This window comes from Arachis ipaensis, chromosome B04, assembly GCF_000816755.2.
Source record: "Arachis ipaensis cultivar K30076 chromosome B04, Araip1.1, whole genome shotgun sequence".
NCBI lineage: Eukaryota > Viridiplantae > Streptophyta > Magnoliopsida > Fabales > Fabaceae > Arachis > Arachis ipaensis.
Genome location: NC_029788.2, coordinates 103,607,802 through 103,615,142, shown reverse-complemented (window position 1 = coordinate 103,615,142; position 7,341 = coordinate 103,607,802). Strand labels below are relative to the sequence as shown.

The following is a 7,341-nucleotide window of genomic DNA, read 5'->3' as shown; positions in this document are numbered from 1 at the left end:
GGCGCGAATAAAACGTGGCGACAAATGGCGCTCCCTCGACACGGTGAAGCCCACACGCGCGTAGAAGGCACGCCCTAATCACGAGCGAGCGACCAAGCGACGATACAAATAAAGGAGATCAGAACGCGCCAACAGATGTGCTCACGACCACAGCTGGCGCGTTGGGGGCACTGTTCCGGCGCAGCCCAGCTGGCACAACGTCCGAGTCTGGACGGCCGACCCAACGGGCACGACGCGCCCAAACCAGGGGTCCGACTCGGCCATTCCACCCCTCCAGTAAGGCACCTGACAGCTGGGGAAAAGGAAGCTTCTTGGAAGGCGAGTCTGTTGGTGTGGGATCCGCCCTAGGTACGGGGTATATAAGAGGAGGGCCCTACTCCTCCCCCAGATACGTCACTATCTCCACACTTTTACTACCATCTGTACGATTTTCTGACTTGAGCGTCGGAGTCCTTTTTGCAAATAGCTCCCCCTCTCCAACTCCACAACTCGGGAGATCGCGAGTCCCATCGTTCCACTCTCCAACACAAGTTCGGGAGATTCGTTCGCTCGCCAACATCCCGGTTCAGGCCCTCCTCGTCTCTCACCCTTTTTTTTCGCCTGACCCGTTTGGTACCTGGCCTACCAAACAATATATATATATACTAGCAAAAGACCCGTGCAACGCACGGGTTAAAAATTTCGGTTCCTTCTTTTGGATTTGTTTTTTCAGTATTCTTGGATTGTCACTTTTTATGTTGATAAAAAGTACTTTTGTTGTTCAATTCTTAACAAAATGTAATAGATTTATTTACTCTATCACTACTCAATACATAAGTATTTTTTCCTAACTCTTCATAGTTTGCATAAGTATCATTGCTTTTCAAAACATTAATTTTGATGAGCACGTCTTAGAATTGGCTATAGAAATCCTATCTCATAGAACATTGTATATTGTTCAACTTCATAAATTATGCAACAACAAATACAACTTAAAAATATAAACAACGCAATTAAGAAGATAAACATAAATAAGAACCAAAACCAATATAATTTATGTATATAAAAAGAATTCTTTCATCGCATTAAAATTTAAGGAAGGGAGCAATTGAAATTGAAAAGATTTTATAAGGTTTTTCACGTATTACAACAAAAATATATTATTATTCAAATGTATAAAATTAAATCTTCTAACATTGAAATAAATAAGAGTCAAAATTGAAAATCATCAGTAATCAAAATAAAAATTACTTTAGTTTGATACTTGAACCTAAAAGAAATATCTGGTTTCCTAATAAATTAAAAATGTTATCAGTAAAACATAATAATAACACACAAAAAATTCATATTAGTTATTAGTTATGAGCTAAACAAATAATATAAAGTTTAAAAAAAATTTCACACATACGCAAGTCGCAAATTTATTGACCTAAGATCTCAAATGCAAGTAATTCTCCTCACACAATAAGAACAGAGTTATTATTATAAAATATATAGTTAAATTTACTATACAGTAAATCAACTAATCATAAGTAAACTCTTCGAGTTGAGTAACAAGAGCCTGAAAAATATGGTAAGTGAACGAAGTTATTAACCCACTCAAAGACAATTTATTAACTAATAATTTGGTTATGCGTATAATGTTAATACAACTCATTGTGTTTTAAAATAATAAAATTATATTGTTATGTTGATTCAAACAAATATCTATAAATTGATGCTATTCTAATATATGTTAATAATACATGATGTTCTAATTTTTTTTTTCTTGTTAAAAATTTTTATTTATAATTTTGTGCCATTAATATCAAAATTGTGTATTCAGAAAATTACATATTTGACTCCCAAATTGACTCCGGAGAGAGCTAATAAGATCCAAATATTTTTAAAATTACTTTATCCAATAAAAAAAACAATCAGTGGAATAAAAAATCATGACTGATTTTATGGTGTACACATATCCTTGTCAATATTTTAAGTATATGTGTTAGTAGGAGCACTATCAAAAGAAGATAAACGCATGCACCAAAAGAGAAAATTATTAATGATATGATACAACTGAGAAATGTCTTAAAATTAATCCAAAACACAAACATATAGAATAGATAACATTTCAGAAAACTCACAACACAAAAATGATTGGTTTGGTGTCACAATGCCAATGCTAAAATGATCAAAGATTAGTGCACATTTTCATTTAATTCCTAACAACAGTTCTTTATAACCTCATGGGTAATACTCATGTTAAACTAAGGTAACAATGAGTATTTATAATCCAAAAAGTAAAAAATAATTTAACAAAAGAACAGCTGCCAGCCGGAACATTTATTGCACTGAGAGTTAATATTGAGACCCTTTGAAAATCTGAGTGAACTCTATGTCCACCTAAGTCCTCACCAGAGGCTCCTGCTGCTACTCGTATAATATCTTCAATAAGTGCAAAGTTCCCCAATATATCAACATGAGCACCACTCTGGGTTCCCCTTCCTTCGAGAAGATTAGCCAGAGCAGCGTCTTCATACTCCCTTATGAACGTTTAGATGCCTAAAGGATTAAAGCGGGTTTTTCCCCGCCAACCTCTTGCACAAATGAAACCAGCGCTTAAAAGAGGATCGGTTTCATCCCCATTGGCACTATAAACTCCATCCTTTAAAAAAGGGTCCTCATCTCCACCAATTGCTGATGTGTCAATCTGAAACGAAATGTAGCATTCCGATTGGGAGGTTGACTTATAAACATAGGCTCTTTACATTGGAATCCCGACCCCATACATAGAGTAAATCTCCATATTTGGAGCATGTGGTAATCTGCAGCAGCAGGACAAAAATATAACACAAACCATAAAGAGTAGTAGTATGAATAAAAAACGGATTTTAAAAGACAGCAGGATACAACATTATAGAAGATAGCAACAGCAAGAATCTATCAATACCCCAAACCAAGGTAATAAAATGATTAATTACGTAGTAGCTAAGTGCCAACAATAGTCAGATTCTAGATTGGCAGTCTTCTTGTGTGCAACTTCTACAAAATATTTACTAAAGTAATTAAGTATAGGATCTCACCTTGTTTCTAAGGGGTTAGACCAATATTTGTAATGCTTGTATTTTGGGTCATCTAAATTATCAGCAATCCCACGAGATAGTTTTCTAATAATAATGTTTATTTAACTCATTTTGTGCACTGTAATAAACTTCCTTATTTCCAAATTTATTCCAGAACTTATAGTTATATACTTTAAATACTCAAACTAATTTTAGACATTATACTTCTATTATTGCTGTAGCTTTTTCCAACAAAAAATTGAAAATAATAAAGAAAGACCTAATAGAGCAAGGGTTCCAATGAATGAATACATCGTAAGAAAACTTAAATCAATCTAATACCTACTAAACTGTCGAAGCTATTGGATTTCCTCAATTGCCATCATGAAAGCGAAAAGACAACTCCATGACCACAAATCTAACTTTTCAATTTGACCCATATTTCAATCAGCAATCACTCCCACAAATCATCCCCCTCCCTAAACCCTACCCTAAATCAAGTGTGTATGAGTATTAATAGCTTAATAGTTCAGTGACACTAAGCATAGTTGATTTGTTTCATCTATCACACAAGCAGCAATACAAACAAAACCACCCAATTTTCAGAAGGAAATCAGAAGAGAATGGATAAACATGACAAAAAACAATTACTGTTACTGGAACGCAACATCTTATATCAAAACAAAAAACCCAATCGACAACGAAGACGCCTGAAAATATGATGATTGGACCTTTGTAGCTGCAACCGCCGTTGCCGAGGAAGTGGGATGCGATTCCTCAATTGCCTTGAAGCAAGCCGCCGGGCTAACGCTCTTCGTGAGTGTGTGAAGCCCGCAACAGAGATCTCAGTCTCTCAGCATCGCCGGCATCTCTCCGCTTAACTCGATCGGTTAGGGTTTTCAGATGGAGGTTGACAAAAACGATGTTGAAGATACGGCATTCGAGAGCGCGAGATATGCCTTACATAAATGAGGATTTGGGAGACAAGGAGAGCGATAAACAGAGCGTTAATGGCCAGAGATTATCCGGAGCAGGAGAAGTGAGTTGGCTATCTATGAGAAAAAGAAGGGGAAGGTTGGATTTAGGGTTTCAAAAGAAAAAGAGAGAAGACGGCACATGTTGAAGCGAAAGAGAGATAGAGGGAAAAGATAAGGGGAGAGAAGAATGTAACGTATTTACCTTACTCACCGTTTCAATTTTTTTATTCTAAGTTATTGAGGAACTGACGCGTGGTTTCAGGAGCCACAGCAATTATACAAGTAGTAGATATATAACTCGGGAGATCGCGAGTCCCATCGTTCCACTCTCCAACACGAGTTCAGGAGATTCGTTCGCTCGCTAACATCGCGGTCTAGGCCCTCCTCGTCTCTCACCCTTTTTTTTCGTCTAACCCTTGGTACCTGGCCTACCAAACAATATATATTACTTCTTATTTTATTATGAAAAGGATAGGCAGTCTGAATAAGAAATTTGATATATATTTTAATTTATAGATTCATACTAACAGCCTTTTGTCGCTCACTGTAAGGAATATCTTTCTAGTTCCCCAACATTTGGATTTTGGAGAGTGGAGCTCTAATTTTGTCGCATGTTTACACGTGACGTTGCATTAAGCATTCCCATGTGTACACGCTAGTGGTGGATAAAGCATCAAATTAAATTTAAGCTTCGATTAGATATCTTCCTTAGATTATGGCACGTATTAACTATAATTATAGAAATATCAAATTGTCTATCCTAAAAAAAGAAGTTTATAAGGGGATGAGAACATTGTTTTCGTAGATTTTTAATAGAGGGTTTAAAAATTGTCATTAGAAGATATGTATAAAAAAATAAATTTTTAAAAACAAAAATCATCGTTCATTTTATGAACCTTTTCAAAACCGCAACAATTAATTATGCAAAATTTAAAGTTCTCTTCTTTAATATAAGAATTTCAAAGTTCAAATAATATCTTATTACAAAATCAAGTTACAGCTTTCGGCCCAACATATAAACGACTCTCGGCTTCCATCCCAACATATAGACAAATCTCGGCCTCCAACCCAACATATAGACAAATCTCAGCCTCCGGCCTAGCATACAAATAAATCTCCACTTGGTCTTAAAATAGAACCAATCATAAGCACAAACAATACAAGGCAAAAACAATTAGAAAACAGTTACAACAAGTACCATGATTAACAGTGAAACAGGATTCATCAGATAGGCAAACCAAAACACTTAAGCTAGCACACCCAAACAATAGCAAACAAATGCAATATAATGCATTCCTGTTCTACTGGCCATGAACTCATGTGTCGGTTAAACTGGCAGAACTTAACATATCCGGTAGCTAACCCAGACATTGTCTCTAGGTTACGCATCCCTAGGAGGAACACAAACGAAGGAGAGTCACTTTTCACATTGAAGGAGTGTGCCTTTCCACCTTACAACCAGAGAAAGATATGGGAAAAAGTAATACGAGGGAGAGATCCTTTCCACCTTCCCCACATCCATACCACGACAAGAGAGGAAATTCTTCATCCTCAACTTATCAAATCCATGAGTTGGATAAAACCACTGTTCTCACAACATCAACCATATTTACATTTAAATCTCAAACACGCAAGTGGGATAAGACCATCGTCCTTACCAATTACATTCCAATAATATTCCCAATCAATCATGCTTAAAATCATAATCACTTTATAGACTAACGAGTCAACTTTCATAATTCTCCATTTCAATTTTCATTCTTAGTTTCACAATATTTTCACTTTCTTTGTAACACTCCATTCAACACCTTTTCCTCAAATCCTTTTTCCTTTAAAACCGATACCACTTCTTTGTGGTATTTTTTCTAAACCTTCGAAACAATCTTGTTTAAAACAAGTTCTTTTTCCATAAAACTCATTTTTCATTTAACCAAAATCGTCGAACTAACTTCAAAATCATTTCAAATTTAAATTCATTTTAAAAGATTCAAAACTCATTTAACAGACTTCAATAATTCATTCCTCCATATCCATTTGAAATTCCTAAGAACATAGCTCTTAAATTAAATTTAATTGAATAAAACTCACTTTTGTTTTAAAACAAGTTCCCAAAACCGATTTTCCAAAACTAACTTTAACTTCACTTTAAATTTAAAAACTCTTTTCAGAAGATTTAAAACCATTCTAAATTCTCAATTATAAATCCTAATTGAAACATAATTGCTTATTCTTCAATAATACTTAAAAATATGTTAAAACGCCTCAAAACATACTCCTTCCTTTAGTAAAATCAAAATCAAATAAAATAGTTCTTTAATTAATTTTAACCAAAACAAAACTTTCAATTTTTCATAAAATTTTGGCAGTATCTCCTCTAAAACTCAGACTTTGTCACCTTTCTCGAGTCCCAACTAAACTATTTCTCAAACTCTTTTAAAATCATTTCCAAAATTAGACCAATTCCAATATCTCAAATCATTTCCAATTCTCAAAATTATTTCCGATAAATTAAGCAAAACTAATTCCAATATCTTAAATCGTTCTATCATAATCCAGAAATCCAATTTAAGAAATCAGTCCAACAACAACCAACTCAACAAACTAAATCAACAAATAAGAATAACCAGCCTCCTCAATAATTCAATAAATCAATCAGATAAATAATCACATCCATCCAAAATAGTTCAGTTCAATCCATAAGACTCACTAATCATAAAATATATTTTTCATATTAATATCAACTTGTACCAATTCTTAAAAGTTAAATGAGTTTAAGAAAATGCCCCTACCTCAAATAGTCAAACCCATAAAACCAAACGCGTTCAAAATTTTTTTCCTTGCGGCCCGCAATAGCGGTAGCCGCAACCACAGCTCGACTATATTTGCAACCATGATAGCAACTTAAATTCACTAACATGGAAAAACCTAAACTCGATCCCAAAATACTAACGTCGCAAAAACCTCAAAAACAACAAAACAGCGACTAAAAAAATTTTTAGAACAAAATGACTTACTGTACCAAGAAGGAACCAAGAACAGAGCATCGTAGCTCCAGTGGCTGACTCTAACGATGTCAGCACTGCTCCTGGCGACCAGGCATGACGGCACAGCTAGAACAGAACCAAAAAGGAGTGGCGACAACCCCCGATGAGTAAATCCAGTGAGCTCCATCTACGGCAGTTCTGACCATTGCGACCCAGGCAGCGGCGACGGCGGCCTTTGGCAGTTCCGTGGGCGGACAAGATGACAAGCACGGTGGAGACGAACTTTCGGTGACAGCGAGACAGCAACAACAGCGGCAGTCTCGTCGTGACTAGCACGAAATAGAGGCTCCCTACTCC

At 35.6% G+C, this 7,341-nt stretch overlaps 1 long non-coding RNA gene across 1 annotated transcript; it reads right to left on the bottom strand.

The window, feature by feature from the left end:
* On the bottom strand, positions 2,075-3,304 carry LOC107639696. The gene is made up of 2 exons (XR_001620272.2): positions 3,045-3,304; positions 2,075-2,786 (listed from the first exon to the last, which is right to left on the bottom strand). It is a non-coding gene; the product is annotated as an uncharacterized LOC107639696 (long non-coding RNA).